General features: G+C 43.7%; 1 long non-coding RNA gene across 1 annotated transcript in view; it reads left to right on the top strand.

Moving 5' to 3' along the window:
- The first annotated feature begins 278 nt into the window (after positions 1-278).
- Positions 279-21,796, top strand: part of LOC103749859 — an 83,434-nt gene continuing 61,916 nt past the window's right edge. Inside the window, exons 1-3 of the long non-coding RNA XR_607957.1 lie at positions 279-349; positions 558-700; positions 1,551-1,634. This is a non-coding gene — a long non-coding RNA (uncharacterized LOC103749859). The remainder of the gene's footprint in view (positions 350-557; positions 701-1,550; positions 1,635-21,796) is intronic.

The raw sequence follows: 21,796 nt of genomic DNA on the forward strand, positions 1-21,796 counted from the left end.
AAAAGTCCTCTAGAGGTTGGACCTCTTCCTCTGAGAGAAGAATGTCACAGCAATAATGCTTTGGGGATTACAGCTCCTTTTGTCCGTGAGCTCCAAGGCCACAAACTCAGTTACCTTGTCTAGTGATCATTAAAACAAATTCACAGAAGGGGAAGTTTATGGGGAATCCAGTTATGGTCATGTGACAATCTGTCCTTAGGAGTGAGTGGTGGTTGTGTGAAATCCACACTTATTCTCTCTTCAGGTTACAAATGACTCAGCATCCTAAGAGAAAGGTTGTTCAAAAGAGCTTCATAGAGTGCCCTGAGCCAACACAGTAACAGGAGGAAGGGGACTTGGACTTAGAAAGGTAAGGGCAAAAGAAATGGCAGTGACTGACACATTCAGAAAGGCTTCAGAGATGAAACGAGGCTAGGACCGTGTCATCAGGATGTCCCTCATGTCTAGGGAAACGAGGGCAGCCACTCAGGTTTAGAGAACATAAGAGGAGGGAGAAAGGGAGACCAAAACCGGAAAAACTGAGTCGCTAAATATTTTCTGTACCTATCCTTTACTAGGCACCAACAAGGGCAATTTCCCGTGTTCTCAGTGAGAGAGAATGTTGACACACATACATTTCCCTGTAATTAGGGAAGGAATCAAACGGCATATGTTCCTGCGTGGTTTCCATGGCTGCATCCTATTCTCTGTCTGCATCTTGGTGAGTTTCATTTTCTCATCCTCACCCTGGCTTCTCTTTCCTTGTGGCCTTCATGTCTACGGGTTCATTGTACCACTCCAGAAATACAGTATGTTCAGGGTTGGGGTGGGGAGGAGTTGGATTGCATCAGGGAAAGGATTCTAGGCACTAAGTCAGAAAAATATTTCTATTTGCCTTGTAGAGACAATTTATAGTCTTACAATACTGCTTATTTTCTAGGGAGTCAGTAACATTTTATGACATCACTGGGGAGGATTTTCAGATCCAGGCAGAATTGGGTAGGGGACAGTAGGAAGTCCATGGACTTGGGAGACACAGGAGTCATTCCAGATTTTAAATATTTTATTTATTGCTTTTTAGTTTTATGTGTATGAGTATATCGACTGCATGTGTGTAAGTTTACCCATGTTGTGTAGTGCTTAAGGAGTCAGAAGAGGGCATTGGATTTCCCTGGAACTGGAGTTACGGACAGTTTTGTTAGCTGCTATGTGGGTGCTGGGAATTGAAAGCGGGTCCTCTGCAAGAGCAGCCAGTGCTCGTAACTGCTGAGCCATCTCTCCAGCCCATGACATTCCAGATTTTAAATGCTCGCTATGCTACTCATTAGCTGTATGAATAAGTTACTTCATCTTCCTAGGAAGTGGTAGTGGAAGTGGGTTATTTTACTTAGAGTTATTAAAAAGATCAAAAGAGTAATTTTAAAAGGGCCAGTTACTAGATGCAGAACAGGTAGACTTTTACTAGCTTTTCCTTCTATGGTGCTATACCTCTCCCCCAAGTCACACAGGAGCATTAGTGAAAGAGACTAACTATGGAAATGCATTCTCTCTCTCCCTCTCTCTCTCTGCAGGTGCATCATGGAAAGTGTCATTTACTAGCAACTTGGAGTCACCTACTAACAGGCTTTGAGCAAATGGAACCCGAGGGTGCTCAGGTAAACCTCTCCCTTCATGTTTCTAAAGCTCTGTCCTTAAAAAGTACCATCATGGGGACTGGCGAGATGGCTCACCAGTTAAGGCCTGGGTTCAATTCCCAGCATCACACGGCAGCTAAAAGAAAATCTGTAACTCCAGTTCCAGGGATCCAACACTCTCTTCTGTTCTCTGAGGGGCATTGCATGCATGTGGTGCACGTATATACATGCAGGCAAAACACTCATACAATAAAAAAATAAATAAAATATTTTCTAAAAAGCACCATCTCTTGCCAGGCATGCACACCTTTAATTCTAGCACTCGGGAGGCAGAGGCAGGCAGATCTCTGTGAGTTCAAGGCCAGCCTGGTCTCCATAGCGAATCCGGCTAGCTGGGGGTACAAGGAGGACCTGTCTCAAAAAGAACCAAAAAAAAAAAAAAAAAGCACCATCTCTTGCCAGGCATCCACACCTTTAATTCTAGCCCTCGGGAGGCAGAGGCAGGCAGATCTCTGTGAGTTCAAGGCCAGCCTGGTCTCCATAGCGAATCCAGGCTAGCTGGGGCTACAAGGAGACCCTGTCTCAAAAAGACCAAGAAAAAAAAAAAAAAAAGCACCATCTCTTCCACTTTCTTGGGCCTCCTTTGGACTAGATGAGGAAACTGACCCTGAGGTACTTTGTTCTAGATTGCCAAATCCTTCACCACAGTGTTATCTGTCCCTCACTGTCATCAGTACTTGGTCATATGTCAGCCCGCTTCCAGGAAGTGACGTCTCCATGAGGCTCCAACTTGGAGGGCCAGGGGATCCCAGAGTTGATGACTCCTCCCTGACTCATTTTGGACCCCGGGGTTCAGATGTTTGGGAGTCCCTCTGATTACTGAGCTGTGACTTTCACCTTTTGTGAACCTGCCTTCTGGCTGCTATGTGGTGATCATGAAGCAGGACTTGCTAGGCAAAAACATGGCTCAAACTGATGGCTGAGGGGCCTAGATATTTATCCACCATTGATTATTCCTCAGTGGTTCAAAGTGGCTCTTTCCTGAGGGCACTGGCTTCCTGTATAGACTGGCCTGCTTTTGTCACTAGAGAATTCCCTTGAGCAATAAGACACAGATATTTGAAGTAAGACGCTGTCATCATGCAGGGAACTATTGGTGATACTCAGGGTTGGCAATAGCCTCATTGCAACCTCTAATGTGATTATCAAGTTAACATGTACGTTAGATATTTTCTGAGCAAGTAGTACATGCTTGGTGTCATTCTGGAAATTCTGTGGCTCTTGGATATCAACAAGATGAGCCATCCTAGTTCTCAAGGTACAGAGACTATCATATAGAAGACATAACAAATGCCAGAACATCTCTGCCCTGCCCCAAACAGCCCAACAATTTCATGCTTCTCCCTCACATGTTTCAAATATGTCCACACACCTCCAACCCCTACCTCACCCCAGAACCCTGCTCAGCTTCACTTCTACTTTTTAACCTTGCAAGGCCACATGGGTATTCTGAGACACCGCAGACATGCCAAGTCCTCCCTTTCCTGTGTTTCCTGTCTCAGGAAATGACTTCATTATCTATCCATTTGCACTGAAATTCAAGTCTCATCTTCCTTCTGGCCAACTACTTTCCCATTTAGATGTGGCACCCATCTAAATGGCTACTAATGATAACACGGGTACCAAACACTTGACTATTGCTGGCATGCTAGTCCAATCACTTTGCATGAATTAGCTCACTGAATCCTCACAACCTTGAAAGGTACATGTTTTCACTGAGCTGTTTTACTGATGAAGAAACTGAGGCTAGGAGAGGGTGAGCCACCAGCCAGCAAACAGAAAAGCCAGGATAGGACCAAGCAGCATGTGTCCACAGCTTGCTCTCTCCAACAGTGTCATCAGTGTAGTAGGAGAGCCAAGTATTAAACCAAGAATTCTACAAATAATCATCTAATTACCATGGTGACGAGTTCTTTAAAAGAGAAGAGCAAGAAGCTTTGTTTGCCTAAAGTAGAGGAAATGTTTCTCTGGCCTGACATTGAGGCTGTGGGGCTTTTCCTCATGGCATCAACAGGAGAGGGCCTTCTGGAGGGAGGAACAAGTGTCCACCATGGACTCTAAGAGATCCACACTATTGTCATACTGCCGGTCCCTCCATACACATAAATGGCTTTAATATATATACATACATATATTATTTTTTATTTTAGGTGTATGAATATATTGCCTGCATGTGTGTGAGTGCACTCGTGTCATGCAGGGCTGCGGAGGTCAGAAGAGGGCATCGGATTCCCCTGGAAGTGGAGTCAAGGATGGTTTGTAGCCGCCATGTGGGTGCTGGGAATTGAACCCGGGTCCTCTGCAAGAGCAGTCAGTGCTCTTAACCGCTGAACCATCTCTCCAGCCCCACCACAAATGGATTTAAAATAAAAAAATTCACCTGCTCTCTTTAATATACAATGGGCCTGGTGCCCTGTGACTTGATTTTGTTCCATTAGGAAGTTGTTCTTATTTCTCTCCTATTCTCTAGACCAAGGATTGACATCTTTTTCTGTCAAGCAGTAAGTCCTTTAGGCTATGTAGGGCCATATTGCCTCTCTTCAGTTCTACAATGCTTCAGCTCTGCTGCAGCGCTGTAAAAGCAGCCATAGACAGGGATATAAACAAGTCTAGCTGCTAGGGATCAGTATGGAGTTTCCTCAAAGAACTATCCTATGATCCAGTTGTACTACTCCTGGGCATGCACCTGACTGAATCAAAGTCAGTTTACTCTACAGAGTTACCAGTACATCCGTGTTTATCACAGCACTATTCACAATAGGCAATGCATGCCATCAGCCTCGTAACTCATCTATGGACAAAAGGGTAAAGGAAATGCAGCACGTACACACAATGGCGTATTTTTTTTAGCCACAAAGAAGAATAAAGTTATGGCACTTGCAGGAAAACAGATGGAATCGGAACTTACCATGTTAAGTAAAATAACAGAAAACAAAATAAACAAAAGAAGAAGATCTGAGAGGAGAAGGGAGGCTTAGGGGAAGGAGGGTGAGCATCAGAGGGCAAGTGAACACAGTAATGAGGAGAATACGATCAAAGTGCCCTATGTATGAAAATGAAACCAACTGTTTTGTTAATATACCCCATTAAAAATAGCAATGGGCAGTATATAATGGGCTTTTAAAATGTTTTCTTATTTTATTTTATGTGCATGAGTGTATTGCCTGCATGTGTGTAAGTACCTCTGTGTTGTGCAATGCCTGCAGAGATCAGAAGAGGGCGTCAGATCCTCTGGAACTGGAGTTATGGATGGTTGTTAACCACTATGTGGGTGCTGGAAACCAAACCCAGGTTCTGTGCAAGAGCAGTCAGTGCTCCTAACCACTGAGCCATCTCTCCAGTTCCTCAGTATATAATGAGCTTTATCGGCGGTATTCCAACAAAACTTTACTGATAGTCACTGAAGTCCAAATTTCCTGTAATCACTTCATGTCACAAAGTATTCTTCTTTTGATTAACATTTAACATTACAAAACCCATTCTTAGCTCATAGGCTGGCTATACAAAAACAAACAGAAAGCTGGATTTGGCCTGCAGCTGTAGTTTGCTGACCTGCCCCAGATCCATATGCATAGTTCCTGCATAGACAGCTCTCTCTTCTTTGCTCCATAAATTCCCTGAAAAATTAATGCCTCAAAAAATCATCTCGTTTCCCCCAGTGAAACCAAGCCTTTTTCTTGATGTCCATGCTCTGTGTTATCTCCCCCCAAGGGATGCTGGAGCAGGATAAACAGAGAGAAGGAAGCAGGAGAACCACTGTTCCCACAGCGAGGCTGCTGCCGCTTCTCCAAGGTGCCCAGCACATTCTGGCCTTTGCAGTGCTTGCCCCAGCCCCCTCATCCTCTTTCCCAATGAACTTTCCCTGACTTGTGTCTGCTCTTTGTCATTGTTTTGTTACCTCCCACTGGTCACCACCTCTAATCTGCCTTCCATTCCATTGCTCTACAAACAGTTCCCACAGAGGTCACCTGTGAGAACAGTGACTTCTGTTCTCAGCTTACTTGGGGACACAGCTGTCCCTCTCCTAGATGCACTCCCGCGGGTTTGGAAGCTCATTCTGCCTCCTTTGTGCAAGTCCCTCCTCTTCCTGGTTTGCACAGGCTGAATTCCTGAAGGCTGAGTCCATGGCCTGCCTGTTCTCCTTCCTCTAGTTTCTCTACTTGCCGGGTGATCCTGTACTTCCTCTTTGAATTTTCCCCAACCTACCCAACAGTTCCTCTCCAATGTCTTAAAGTTCCTCAAATGCTACATGTGCCAAATCGAAATCATTTCATTCGCCCCACTATCCATTCAGTGTAAGCACAGTTACTGAGCACTTGTTTTCAGTGTACTAATGGCTAAGGACACAATTTGGATAAAAAGAGACTCTGCCTTGGGAGCATATAGTCTACCAGGAGACCACTTTTAGCCTCTCTGACACACCGCAGCTTATATCTCTGTCACAATGGCCCCTTCCTACTGTTCTTGTCTAGGTAACAGGACATCCAACCAGTCCTGGAAGTCCTTCACATCTTTGTTATCAACCCTCCACAATCTATCTTCTATTCTGGTTGACTTACCCTTGTGTCTCTTGACTCCAGCTCTCCCCAGCCCCACGGCTGCTTTCTCATCCCTCCTCCTCCATATCTCCAGCTAGATCTCTGCTTTCACCTCTTGCAATCTTCATTTTTCCAAAGTCAGGTGCTCACCTTGCCACACAAGGCTTCCCTCTGCACAAGGACACGAGGAGAAACCTTTCCAGAACCCAACGGTGTAGAATCAAGTGTAGGGACTTCTTAGCTAGGCCTTGACGATTCTACCTGCCCTTGCTGACTCCTGCTCGCTTGTTTTCCACACACGGTTCCGGTTCCATCACATGGACTGTCCCTTCCCGTCCTCTTGCCGTTCCTTGCTGCCCACACATTCTGACCTTGAGCTTGCCTCTCTCTGTTATGAATCCTACAGTCCCCCTTTCTGTCTGGATGGACTAAATTCAGCTTTTGGAGCTCAGCCCCATCATTACTTCCTCGGGAAGCCCTTCATTGACATTTACTTTTGAAGTTTGGATATCTGTCTCCTCTGTGGTTCCTCAAATACAGGGACTCTTGCTCTTTATTCAAATTTTACTATCAGCTTCTAACTCAGGGCCAGGCAGAAAGCAAGTGTTCAACAACTCTTTGTTAACCAGTGAATAGTTGAACAGTCAGAAAGTAAGCGTTCACGATTTGTAAAGCAGTGGATAGTTGGAAGGATAAATAGATGAAAATGAATGTCATTTCCTTGCTCAAGAATCACTTTTCTTGGAGGCTGGAGAGATGGGTCAGTGATTAAGAGTGCTGGTTATTCTTGCAGAAGACCTTGTTCAAATCCCAGCACTCACATGGCAGCTAACAACCGTCCGTAACTGCAGTTCCAGGGGATCCGATGCCTGCTTCTCACCTCCACAGGCATCTTACAACACGCAGGCCTAACCCTAAGAAACATTAAGAAAAAAGACTAACTTTTCTTATTTCTTTTTCTGCCCCTTTCAGGGCAACTCAAGTGCCACCTTCTCTGAGCCTCTTGGTGAAAACTCACACTTTTCTGCCTCCCTGTTCTCTGCACTGTGACTGCCCCAGCTGCGTCTTTCACTTTTCATTACTGTGCTCATAGCAGCTGTGTCTTGAGGTCCAGAGTTTTCCTGAGATCCAGGACCAACCTTGTTCACCTTTGCATCTTCCATTTGACCTGTGGTCTTGAACACGGAAGGAGCTCAAGAAATACCGTCGGAATTGATTTTCTCAGTCCAGGTCATTGTAATCCATCCTTCCAACACAACCACTGAGGGGTCAAGCAAGGGACATTCTCTGCTGCTTCTGCCCTTGTTATTTCAGTGCTCAGCCACCAAAAGGCTTCCCTCTCCTGGCCTTACTATAAACCTCAGTGCAAAAATTCCTTGTCCTTACTCATGATTTCTTTTCTGAGCTGTTGGTGTTTTAGCAAGTTTATTAACATGTTCCTTCACAGCTTAAGGATTCATTGCATTCTGCCTGCTGCTTTGTGACAGTTAGTTTTCTAAGAAGTTCCTTACTTGTGTTTTTAAAAATCAATTCCTGTCTTTACAAGGATCTAGTTGCTTCCAAACTGCGTAAATTCGTCCTTCTCCCTTCGTTTGTCTTGCTAAAGTTTGATGGCTAAGCCAGGAAGGTAATGACTTGATCAGCTTCCCTCCTTCTGTATGGCTATGACAAAGCTGTAGATGTGGCTCAGTAGTAGAGTACTTGGTCTAATATATACAAGGCCGTAGGTTTGACACCAAGTTGGGGGTGGGGGGAGAGAGAGAAAGAGAGAGAGAGAGAGAGAGAGAGAGAGATAAAATTTGTTATGATTTTACTTTAGCGTGGCTGTTTGTGATCCCAATGGAATTTGTTACACACCAACTTTGTGTCTGCTCACTTCAGTATTCTCATCTGTGTGCCCCAGTCTCTTTGTTATGTTGGGAGAGGACAGTGTTCTGTTTAGATGAATATTCTGATTAGCTGAGTTATAATTGGCATACATCTTGATTTTAATAAAATCAAGCATATAGTACAATTTCCTTTACTGTATCATTGTGATAGATAATGTTGACTGTTGATTTGGTTGGATTGAGAGACCACTGAAAGATTAGTAAAGCACATTTCTGGGTGTGCAGTGAAGACATTTCCATTGAAAAGAAGAAGGCTTACCCCGTGCATGAGCAGCACCACCCTGTAGGCTTCGGCCCCAGGTAGAACACTAGAGAGGTGGAAGAAGCCTATTCCTGCAGGCATTCTCTCTCTGTGCCTCATGGCCATGACATATGCTGCTTTGTTTGACCTTTTTTGCTGCTGTGATGCTTTGCCTTGATACAGGCTCAAAGCAAAGAAGCCAGATGACCATGGACTAAAATTCTGAAACCCTGAGCCAAAATGAACCTTTCCTCCCTAAACTGTTAATCCAGGAATTTGCTCACAGCGATGGAAAGCTAGCATACACAAATGCCAAATGTTCGAAACACTAGCTATGCTTTCTACATGCCAGGTACTGTGGTAAGGGCATTAACACATAGTTTCTTATTAGTTCTATCAAGCATCCTGCAAGGTGATTTGGATGAGGAAATCATCACACAGAAATGCTAAGTAACCGTCAAGAGACCTCACAACTAAGGAGAGGCAGGATCAGGATTCTTGACTCCAAAGATTTTAGCTACCCCTATGTGTTTTCTCCCTAGTGCTGGGGAGGGAAACCCAGACTCCATGCATGCTAAGCACATGTTCTACCACTGAACTCTACCTTCATTCCCTTCACATGGCAGTTCTCGATTTATTTGCCTTTTGTGATCCACAGGGCCCTGCAGGCTCTCTGATTTCCCACAGGCAGCCAGCCACACTATCACTAGGTATAGTCCAGTGGTGGAGGGGCTATGACTTGGTTGCCCTTTCTTTCTTCCTGACCTTTGGGACTATAGAGCCTTTAAAACAAAGCATTATAAATAAATTCTAAGATTCTAGACTCAGGAGACTGTAGGAATTGAGAAGTTGGTACATCAAGAGTTGATTTTAAATCTTAGTTAAAAATCCTTTGACAAAAGCTTAAGAACCCCAGCCTGCATCTGATACAGATGACCTGGATGAATCCGTCCATCAACAAATCTTTATTAAATGCCACTAAACTCAGGGCACCATGCTCAGTGCTGTGGGAAGCTGTCTGAGTGGCTCTGGTTCATACAGTAAGGTAGTGATTTGTAGCTTCTGATGAAGAGGACTATTTATGGCGTGCCAGAGCTTATGGGTCTGATGGCTGCTAAGTCTGCTTAAGCCTTAAACTGAGATTGCAGCTTTTTCTTGAGGGAAGAGGAAAATAAAACCGAGCACCCATCCCTCCATTTAGAGGTGTGTAAGCTGAGCTCCTGTGTTATGAAACAGTGGGAACTGAACTGAAATTGGCTTCCCTGGGAAAAACAAGAAGCAAGGGGTCACGTGAGTTCACTCTTTCTTCAGGAAGGGCGAGGATGACATTACAAAAAGAAAGGAAAAAAAGCCCAACATTTTCACGGTATGTCTCAAGTATGTGTATTTTTCTTTTAAATGACTCTGAACTTATCTTGCCATTTGGAAATGTTAACTTTGGAAAGGGCAATTAGCATAGGGACATGTGGACTGGTGGAGAGTGTGAGGATTGTGGGGTGGAGAGAAGAAAGGAAATGGATTGTCAAAACTCTTGTGGCTGCCTAGTGTCAAATGTGCCAACCCAGTCTCAAAGCTCAGTAGGTGGGAGTAAGGCTGTGGGGGGCACTGCACATGCAGAGACACCTTGGACGGCCCAGGGGGACGTTTCATCTGATAACATCCTGAGGGTGTGCAGAAGGACTGCCATAGTAGCAATGGAATGCCACCAGGGGGAGGGGAGCCTAGTGACACCTATGACACTTTATCCTGAGACTCTATGCTATAGATTGGATGTCCATGACCTTAAAATTTTCATGTTAAATTCTAATGCCTAGTATGATGGTATTTGGAGGTAGTGGGAAGCTATTAGGCCATGAAGGCGGAGCCCTCATGGGTGGGATTCATGTCCTCATAATAGAGGCTGAGAAAAGTCTCCTCACTCCTGTGCCCTGTGAGGCTCAGGAAAGGCTTTCCAGCCTGTAAAAATGGTGAACTACACATTTCTGTTGTTTGTCAGCCACCAACCCTATTTGTTATAGCAGCCAGAATGGACCGAGACACGCACATCTCCAGTGGATAGACTGTGAAGACCTGTGCATCACTTTGCCTGCAGCTTAGCTGAGCTGTGGCTTATTAAGTAAGGTCTCTGCTGTCATAGAATTCTGGAGCTGTGTGCTCTGGGTTGGACTGTGTAGGCTCTAAGTTCTAGCAGTTGTGTGACCTGAGGCAAATGACACCTCAGTGGTGTCATTTGTAGAGGCTTCAGTTCCTCTACTTATCAGGTGGGGGATATTAGTGATTCCTACACCTTAGAGGAATTTCAGGAGGATTAAATAAGATAATATGTGGAAACTGTTTAAATTGGTGCTTGGTATATAACACATGCTTTAAAAAGTTAACTTACTATTATTATGATAAGAGTTAACAGAACACAGGACATTTAGCTACTCAGTAATAGTAATCAGACCAGCTGAAATAGGGCAAAGCCTCACTGTGGTCATTAATGGATCCTCGTTGTTGCCATTCTCCTCCTTCTCCTCCCCCTCCTCCTCTTCCTCCTCCTCTTCCTCCTCCTCCTTCTCCTCCTCCTCTTCTTCTTCTTCCATTTTCATTCTTGTCTTTCAGGCAAGTATCACTATTATCTTTAACCCTGAAAGACAACTATATATAACACTATATGTATGCATAGAGAAGTCAGGAAGAAAAACAGATTTTAAGCAGAGCAGTCTAAATGCAGGTAATTTTGACTGTTTATTTCAAACTGCTTTTATCTTCACAAAAACAAAGATGGAGCAAGAAACCTCCATACCACAGGTAGCGTTGCTGGAGGTTGATTACAGCTGAGGACAACAGAGGCTGGGTTTGGAAAGACTCTGGACAATATTCAGATCCCATGTCTGAATGTGCTAAGGCATGGATGGGCTGTATAATACACTGCTGGTGTACATGTTTATTTTCCTGGTCATCACATCACAGATGCATGAAAATGTGCTGTGTTTTTGAGGGCTCAGTGTTCACAGAGTCCCTTGGTGCTCAAGTGAGAGTACTGGTAAGCCTCATGGAGGTTTGTTATCAACGGTGGAAGGGGTGTGGTCCTCTGAAGAATTTCTTTTGGTTTTGCTGGTGAGGTTTGGAGAGATACTAGCTGGGACAAATTGGTCTATGTGTTACAGTATGGAGCCGGAAGTGGTGACTGTTCTTACATGATGGAATGGGTGGGGAGGAACTTTGAGACCCTGGGATCTTGTTCCCAGATTTTCAGAGATAGGCTGAACCCTTGCAATGGTTGCACCAGAGAGGGAGTTAGCTATGAGAAGCTAGGGTTGGTGTGGCACTTGGGGGAGAAGGTCACACCCTCTATGGGGGCATCAGAAGGTATTCTAGGCAGTTCAGGAAGGAAGTACCAGATTCTGGCCAAGCTGTTCCTGAGTGGTTGTAGGAAGATATGGGCTTTAGGAAGACATAGAAACAGGCTAATTGGCCAGAGTCTGCAGCATCTGTAGAACCTGCCTCTGACAATGGTGCTTAGACTAGAATGATGGCTAATGAGAGGTTCAGAGGGTACAGACTCAGGTGGCCATTAGCTGCATCAGTTGGTATGGTCTGTTTGTTATCTGGTGCTTTGTGACCAAATTATCTTGAAACAGACAAAACTGAGGTTATCTTTTTGTTTATGTCCTACAATGTGAAGATATCTTGGAGTTATTCAGTGTACAACCTGTATGTCCTCACGTGGCAGCCCTGGTCCTAGGGCAGTGTGTGTTATAGTAGAGTTAATAAGTTTTACCTAAATATAGAAAGGAGAAATACAATGCCCATCACTTTCTATACTTTTTTTTTTTAGCCTTCTATTTACATTAGTGAGCATAACTAGCCATTTTTTATAGTTTGTATTTGGAGTAAATTTCTTGGGTGGGGAATTTTGTAGTCATTTATCCTATGATTGATATTTCAAGTGAGAGGCTTTCCCTCATGGCCAAATTTTACCCCTGGCCACTGCTCTGCCTTCAATGCTCTAACCTCCGCTAGTTTGGCAGGATTCTGGATTCTCCCCATCTGGACTCTGTTGGGGACCAGGCAGTCTCAGAAGAGTCCTGATACAGCTATGCGACTTTTCCTGGGGAGATGTAAACAAATGTCTGTTTACCTCAGATAGGGCACCAATGACCAAAGAAACTATTTCACCCAAGTTTTGTTTGGTGAACTAATGGGTTTATTTAGGTTACTTAGAGGATCATGGTGACTCACAAAGGCAGCGGAATTACAGAAAAGCCCACCGCAGCCTTGGTGAGGACTCATAAAAGCTACTTCCCAGGAGCTCCCTGGACAACCGTTGCAGTTCTTCCCCAGCAATTGTTTACTGCTTATATAACCTCTGGAGAGGCCTTGTTAATTTTGCAACTTTCTTTCTTTTTTTGGTCTTTTTGAGACAGATTCTCCTCTAGCCCCAGCTGGCCTGGAACTCCCTATGTAGATCAGGCTGGCCTTGAATTTACAGAGATCTGCCTGCCTCTGCCTCCCAAGTGCTGTGATTAAAGGCATGGGCCACCACACCTGGCAATCTTGTAATTTTCTAAGCTTCCTCTACCTAGTAAATTTCTTTAATTCCCTAAGTTTTTTTAACCTTTCCCCTCCTCCCCTCCCCTCCCTTCCCTCCAGGAAGGAATGTTTCATTTTGGAAGGAATAGATATACAACAAGCAATTTGTGGGCAAATGACTCACTGGTGTCTTCCAGTGGGTGTGGCCACTCATTCTAGTTTTGCTGTTTTATAAAAGAAGGACTGTGGTTTAGATTAGATTTGGCAGCTTTGCACCTTGACATCAGGAGAGTAGGATGTCAGGGCATTTTCTTTTTCAGTCTTAGATACTAAGCTATCAGGATATTATTTATAAAAGTAGCTTCCAGTCAACTCCCCCAGAGAATAGTCCCTACAACTATAAAAATCCCATAAGCCAGGTGTCATGGTGCAGGCCTATTTCAGAGACTTAGGCAGGAATGTCACAAGTTCAAGGCCTGCCTGGGCTAGAGAGTATGATTAAGGCAGTCTGGGCAGTATAGCAAGACCCTGTCTCAAAATAAAAACTGATTGCTGCTAGATGAGGAACAGCTGACTTTGCTAAAACAAAGACCTCTTGATAGGCTGACTAGATTCACCAGTAGGACAAGTAGTGGGGAATGGCTGGGGGTGCTGGCCATACAGCAGACAGTAGCAGGGATATCAGAGTATTAGGGCTCTAGTGGGGGGAGGGAGGCTATGGGAGGGTGCCATCTGGGATGTGGGTATATAGTTAAATAAGATGGTTTGGGATGTTCTTTGTGATATACACATACACAAAAAAAATCAACAAATTTTAAAAAATGTATTATATTTGAGAGGAAGCATAAAAATTTATGTCATGTTAATTAGTAGAGGTTATAAACATTACCACTAAAATCTACACAATGACTTTAATAATCAGATACATACAGATTAGAGACGCATGCACCAACATCTAAGTGTTATTAGCAAAAACATTCTTTCTGTGAGAAACAGTAAACAAACATCTTAATGTCAGTTGCATTAAAAATGAATTTTTCTGTATGAAACTGTGTATTTTAATAATGAAATGGAGATCTTTTTTAAAGGCTAAAAACTCATTCAATTTTATGTCTTACAGGGCTTATACTTAGCTCAGTATTGTCTAACTATTAATTCAACTGTGAACCTAGAAACTTACAGCCACTTGTGAAAGAGATATATTCTTGCTCTGGAGTGTGTCACTGAATATGTTAAAGCTGTAATGAAATGCTTCTTCTAATCGTGCTGTTATTAAAAATTAAAAAAAAATGACCAATAAAAAAGGAAAAACAACAAAAACAACATAAAACGTGAAAACAGGGCTAGGGATAGAGCAGTGGTAGAATGCTTTGTGTGGCATGTGCAAGGCCTGGAATTCAATCTCCTGTGCCAGGAAAAGTTTTCCTTAATAGAAACTGTATCTGGACTCAGTGTTGTGTCTTATTTCGCTCTACTTGGTCCATCTTTCTTTTCTTAAACCCAGTGTCAGGTGGATACTGAGCTGGGCTGCAGGGGCAGATTTGTTCCACAGCCCAGTGCTGAGACCTGTTCATCATGAGGCTTTGGAAGAAATCTCCTGTCTCCTGGCTGCAGCTTTTGAAGGGTACCAAGCTCTAGCCCATCCAGGGACCTGCATTTTCATGCCCTTAAATACCAGCTTGGTAGCCATGAGCCTGCTGCTCAAGGCCAGAATGCTTGTATCTTGTACCTTTGCTTTCTTTTGTGAAAATTTTAAACAGGTATCGTCCCTTGGAGGAAAAGAGCCATAGAAACACAAGATTTTTTTCATTGCTTTCAGGAAGCACATTTACCCAAGACTCACATTATTTCAGCTATTTGCATCCTTTTTAACAAAGAAGCCTGTCAGGTTTCTCTTCTGTCCTCAACTTAATTTGATCTCTTCATCAAAAGCCTGATTCTGTGCCTTTGGTTTTTCTCCATGGTGCGATAGAGATGACAGTGAATCAGACCACACTGTGGGAGACTCTGCTTTAGCACAGATAGCTCAGGTAGTCACTCAGAGGACATGCAACTACTCTAGGAGTATACATTACCAACAGAGTAACAACCCCCAAACCAATGTGAGTGAAGAAGGAAGGAACCCTTTCTGTCTTGCTGACGTACAGGGCAGCAGTTTCTGGAGCAATCGCCAGGAGGGTATTAGGTGGACTGTTTTGGAATGTCTGTGTATGGGGCAGGGGCAGGGGTCACGCCTCTCTTCCATCACTCCTAGCAGTCATTCTCTAACCTCCTCAAGAGAATCACCAATTTGGACACTGACTTTCTCACCTTCCTTTATCACATTGCAGTTAATTTCCTGTAGTTTCGGGATTGTTGGGGGATGGGAACCAACATTCCAGTCCTCCGCTGGTAGCCAAGGCTCCAGACAGCTATTATATCAGATCATATGATGTCAACACCATGTTGTCTCTAACAGTACAAAAAAAGTATCAATAAAAGTCCAAACATGGTTTTTTTTTTTTTTTCCTAAACTTTTGTTTGGACTAAAGTGAGGAACTTTTTTTAAAAAATTTTATTTATTATTTTTATTTGATGTGTATGCATGTATTGCCTGCATGTAGATAAGTGCACCCGTGTTGTGCAATGCCCTTGGAGGTCAGAAGAGGCTGTCGGATCCCCTGGGACTGTAGTTACAGACAGTTGTTAGCTGCCATGTGGGTGCTGGGATTTGAACCTGGGTCTTCTGCAAGAACAACCAGTGTTCTTAACCTCTGAGCCATAAAGCAGTAGAATGAAAACACATCACCAGTTACATATACCCTGCAGTGTCTGCTCCCTGAACACACACTACTAAAATGATGGCAAAGAAAAGGTACAAACCCACAGGGACAAAAATGATATAAAGCAAGAAAGATAAAGCGTTGGAACACAAAAAAGGGGAGAGTTGAATGCTGTCCTGGTGAAGGGAAAGCTAAGGAGAAGTAAGTCCGCAGCATGCAAGAACCATGACGAACCCCAGGGACCAGGGGCACGGGTCAACCGTCAGAGCTGGGAGCTGGTGGTGGTGCAGGCGTTTCGATTGCATTGGGATCATTCTTGGCTCGGTTGTGCTTGACCCAAGGACCTATGGTGACAGACACTCATGGCTGCCGAAGATCAACCTGGGACAGTGGCTTCCAGGTTTGTTACCTCATGCCAATGATGGTTAAAGATGCGGAAACTCATCGAAGTAGGCAAAGAAGAAGCAAGCTCTATTAAGAGCTATTAACAGGAAGTGAGAAATTAAGGAAAAGACAGAAACTTCTACGAGAAGAGGGAGAGGGTTCTCAAGAGAGGAAAACAGTCCTTGTCCAGAGGTTTTATAAAACCTCTGGCTATGGTAGAAACTGGACAAAGACTCAAGTAGTCACTATGAGATGGGTAAATTCTCCAGATGTATTGCTGGCTGAGGCAAACGGTAGGCTAACATGCTCTTGGCATGCCCCTGACATACCTTGAGATGATTATGGGCTATTTATGAACAAACCTGCACAGTGGCACAGAGCATCCACGGTACGTCTCTCTCAGGAGTTCTCTTTTTCAGGTCCAAACAGCCAGCAGATAGTCTCCTGTTTTTGTAGGAAACAGGTTTATTCCTGGGTAACTGGACCAGAGAGAACTCAGATGAAAGGGAGTAATGGCAACTCTGGAGAACAGTGGTTGAGGAATGGAAAGTCAGGGTTCAGGTCTGAAGAGCTCCTCTTGGGAAGGTCCTGAGGTCTGATCCCAAGATCCTCACTCCTGAGTCTGTGTTTTGTCACTGTGACAAATATCTGCAAGGAACAACTTAAGAAAGATTTATTTTGGCTCATGCTGTCAGAGCTCTCAGTCCATTGCTTTGGGTCTGTGGTTAGACGGGGCACCGTGCAGGGAACATGTGGCAGTAGCAAAGAGATTCACCCCATGGCCGACAGTGAGCAATGAGACCGCATGCCTGCATTAGTAAGCCTCCTCCTTCCTTTGCTTTTGTTCCGTGGAGAGCCCCTTCCTGGCCTACTGAATGGTAATACCCACACTCAGGGCATTTGCTGTCCCACATGCCAGTTGCCCCTAGAAACACTCCCACAGACACATCCAGAAGTGCGCTTTACTCATCTCACAGGTGTATTTCAATCTAGTCAACTTCAATCAAGAGTAACCATTATACCCTCCAAGAAGGGACCAGCGATTCCTCCCAGGAGACAAAGACATCCCAAGAGGAAAGACCCACAGATTGCCATATGAAGTGTTTGGTCCCTGTTCAATTATGCCACCTGAAGCCAGTGACCAATAAACCCTGCACTTGGACACAGAATTCACAGTCTCATTGAAACACCTTCTCCATATGTGAAAGGTGGCCTGAGATGAGTCTGGATGAGATGAGTCTGGATGAGTCTGGATGAACCACACCCTACACTTGTTAGCCTAAGAGAAACGAGAAGACAGAGCAGCAACGAAGGAAAACATGGCAGAAATAAAACAGTCATCAGAGAGGATCAGAAGATCAAACTGAGCCTGTTATGCAGAAAGTAGAACAAAAACACAAGCCAGGTGCGGTGGCGCACACCTGGAATCCCAGCACTTAGGAGGTTGAAGCAGGAAGATGACGCATTCAAAGCCAGCCTAGGTTACATAGTGAGACCCTCTATGAAAAACAAAACAAAAAAAACCAAAATGGAGAAAATGATTAGATAATGAGAGACTCAAACCAGGAGGTACAGCACATGACAGTCAACTAAAACAAAGTTGGCCATCTTTTGTGTGTTGTAGACTCCTCTGGCAATCTGAGAAAACCTCTTGACCCCTTTACTAAAGAAATCCTTTCCAACATCAATAGACTTTCATTTCAGTATAGTTTTAGGTTTAGAGAAAATTGAAAGGGGAGGGAAAAGTGGGAGGAAGAAAAACGGACTAATTTTTAAGGTATGTTAACTGCACGGGGGTCAATTTCATTGAAATATAATTACTAAAATAGAAAACAAAATAGTGATATAGTAATGTATGAACTTTTAAATAAAAGCTTCAGATCCAGAGGCAAGACTACTGTAATTTTGAAGCAGCGAGAAGCACAAATGACATTTAATATATTTGCATCAGCATGAGATCAAATGAAATCTCTCAGATTTCCTTAGGTGACTAGGAGACTAGTTTAATCATACATTTGCTGAACTATGTGGCTTTGAAAATTATATATGGATATCATTTTTTAAAGAGCAACAATTAATTTTGGCAAATAATTAGGAAGCATAGCTCTATTTTTATCAGACAGAAGAAGCTAATGGAAACAAATTTAATGAGAGTTATACAAAGAGCCTCAGGGGCAAGACAGGTAAACAACTTCAAAACAGCAGATTCTGTTTGCATGGCACTTTACAGTTTGCAGTGTGCCCTTCCACACATTCTTATCTGTGATTCTCACAATGATCTCTAAGAGAAGTACAGTGAGTGTCATTAACACATCACTTTATAAACGAGACATTGAGACAGGAATCAAAATCAGGTCCCCAGGTTTAGTCAAGTGAGGCTGGACAGGCAAGAGAAGAGGGAATTCCCCGTGCATTACAGGGATGCTCAGGGTCCCATGGGCCCACAGCTGCCAGTCACAGGAAGTGGGGCTGCTTCTGAGGTTCAGTTCTCAGGCCAGAGTTAAAAGCTTCAAAGGAGCTGTCAGACACAAGCCACCTAAACAGGAGACCATCAGGAGATAAGCCAAGAGCGTTTCAGAGGGCCTCTTTTTTGCCACCTGATCTTGACACCCTGGTCTTATTCAGACATAAGTAACTGCAGTTATTTTCCAGTCTCTTCACCATCCCATCCAAGAGTCTTCTCCATTGTCCTGGTCTTTGCTGATGTGGCAAGCTGCGCAAGGTTCACATTACCTGAGTGGACTTGTCAATCATGATTCCTTCCTTCCTGTCTACACAGTTGGACCCAAACCAGTGTTACATGCCTGGACACAGTGGTTCTCCAAAGGGAGGAGCACAGAATCCAGGTTTAATTGGGTGTTTCTTGTGGAGTCTCCCAGTTGGAGGTGCAAAGCTAGTTTTTCTTAGTTCCAAAACATTAAGCATTTGTCTGGAGTTGCTAGGAGCTATTTTCTCTGATATATGGAGAAAAATTCTCAGATGTAAAAGAGAATGATATTAAAATAGATGCAGTGAAATGAGGTGGAAAAGAGAAGGGAGAACATGGCCATACTATGGATTCAGATATGGGGAGGATTGGGGAGAGAGGAGAGCAAACAGGGAAGAAGAGGAATTTTCTGGGTCCTTCGTGGGCTTCATTTCCTGTTCTGGGGTGTGGTTTCTAGAGTTTCTGCCTTCCATTATGTAAGTCACTTTAGTGTCCTTTGTATACAGTAAAGCCAACAATTTCTTCTTAATTAAACCAAGTTGAGTTGACTGTTACTTGTGACTCAGAGGGTCCTGGCTACCAGTCAGGGGCCTCCAGGCATTGCTGGATGTCAGTATGTGCCTGTAGCACCCCTCTGTCTTATTTAGGCATTTGCTACCTCAGAATATCCTGTATCTTGAGGCCCCCTCCACAGAGCCCTTCCTGGGCCTCCCTATTAACCCTTTTCACACAGTTATGTCTGGACCCTCTCCTCTGATCCCAAAGAACCATTTATTTATCCGGAGTATTAATTGCTTCTTTCTTTGCTGTGACCAAATAACTGACAAGAAGCAACTCAAGGTAGGAAGGATTTATTTTGACTCAGGGTTTGAGGGTGCAGCCCATCTTGATGGGGAAGACATGGTGGCCAGTTACATTGTGTCCTCAGTCAAGAAGCGGAGAAAGACGACTGGGGCTCAGCTGAATTCCCCTCTTTCCCTTTTAAGGCAGTCCAAGATCTCACTTGATGGGGTGGCGTCACTCACGTTCAGGGTGGGTCTTCCCTCTGCAGGTAAAGCTCTTTGGAAATTCCTTCATTACACAGTTAGATGGGTGTCTTCTGGGTGGTTTCAAATCCAGTCAAGGGACAATGAAGATAAACCATTTTACCTAGCAAGTGTTTATGGGACACATAGGTGGAAACATAAAAACCAGCAGAGTGGAAATAAACATAGGATTAACTATGAATCATCATAAAAAGCATTCATTTTTAAAAAACAGATTAAAAAGTCATGAAGAAGGAGTAACTATTCTGGTGGGGTCTGGAGGATGGGTGCTGTAGATGGGTAATACGGAGGTAGAATTCGGACAATAGGGTAGAAGGAAAGCACGCAGACTTGGTGGTGGATGTGGTTGCTCTTGCAGGGAGAAGCGTGATCCGGCAGGTCAGATCTGTACAGTGTGATGGGGAGGCTCAGAGGAGCACATCTTCTCCTGCCCTGCCATTCAGCCAGGCCATCCTGCCATCTACTCCCAGCTTGAGTGCTGAAAGTAGAGGAAGGATTTTCACATCTGTGTCTTCATAGTACAAGGACTTTCCCATCTTCAGTCTGAGGCACTGGCTTACAGAGTAGTTTCAGGTCCAGGAGGAAAACAGGAGGGTTTGTGGATTTGGGAACCTGAGAGACTTGAGTCCATGAGAACAACAGAAAGCCCACCTCCTACTAGGAATCAAATAGTGATCAAGACGGTGATACATGTAACCAACTGACAGCCTCTTATGTTCTGAGCTCTGTGTGTGTTATGAGCTTCCCAGGATGCAGGAATAATAATGATAATAATAATAGTAATGATGATGATGATGAATTTGGAGGCAAGTTGTCACAAAGCCAAGAAAGCCTTAGATGTAAGTTTCAGGCTCCTTTATTTGCATGATCCGCATTCAAGGACCTGAAAGGGTCCCTAACAATGTATTTACACGGGAACATGTTTTGTGAACTTTGTCAAAGAAAAGTATTTTTATTGAAGCCAGAGTCTGCTGTCTCTTTTCATGACAACTTTCCTCTTCTCAATGTTCCTTTGTATTAAATAGCTTCATAGTGCTCATGGGCTTCCTTAGTACACTCCTAAGCAGAAGCTGGGGGTGGGGGGAGCTGTGTGGGGGGAGAAGAGTGGGCAGTGCACTAGTTTGAGTTTATTGGGTATATTTATGGCATCTGGGGAAATTCCCACTGTCCTCTGGACCAAGTCACCCAGTGTAAAGAAATAAGGACACAAACAAGTGAATCATGAGCACTGTTCTTTCCGAGTAAATTTAAGATTAATCACATAACAAAAAAAAAACCCCAAGGGCCCCGAGCTCTGGTACCTCACATGTAGAAGAGAGTCCTTAGAGGCTCTTCCATATTTGACCACAACCCTAAAAATGGATACCTAACTATAAATAACAAGTTGTAACGCTGAAAGAAAAATTTTGGAACTATCAAAAATAAGAAAGAAAACTCGGGATGCTAGGCTAGAGAAAAGGCTGGCTTACCTCTGCATTTATTTTTTATTTATTAATAGAAAAATCATAATCATTGCCATCTGAAGGAATGGTTAAAGTTGTAAAAAACAGAGGAAAAAGTATTATGAAGGTTTGTCAGGCAGATGATTAGCGAAAGTGTTACACTCCAGGTTTGTTAAATTTTTGGCATTTTAGCCTTGAAAAATGTAATACGTGCTCTTTTCTCATTCTGAATGAATAAATACTTATTCATTCATCCTTAAATTGTTACTTGTAATTCCCCATTCTTTTCCTTCATGTGGTCTTTAGAACTTTACCCTATCAGGCTCTGCACGGACCCAGCCCTGACAGAAACTCAGGAAAGACAGAGGCTATGGGATTTCTCTCGCTTTAGTTATTCCTCTGGAAAGATCTACGATACTTTTTGCTATTAACATATATTTTATATCAAGGTGAGGAAGTGAGTCGTGAGGCTTCCTCATCCCTAAATATTGCTGTTATTAGCAAAGTTATTTTAAATTTCAGTAGTTCTGGTAAACATATCGGGGGAAGGATGATGGTGGGGTTTTATATGCTGATATGCTGCCTACATCAGTTCC

Source organism: Nannospalax galili, unplaced genomic scaffold (genome assembly GCF_000622305.1).
Source record: "Nannospalax galili isolate Female #2095 unplaced genomic scaffold, S.galili_v1.0 scaffold1007, whole genome shotgun sequence".
NCBI lineage: Eukaryota > Metazoa > Chordata > Mammalia > Rodentia > Spalacidae > Nannospalax > Nannospalax galili.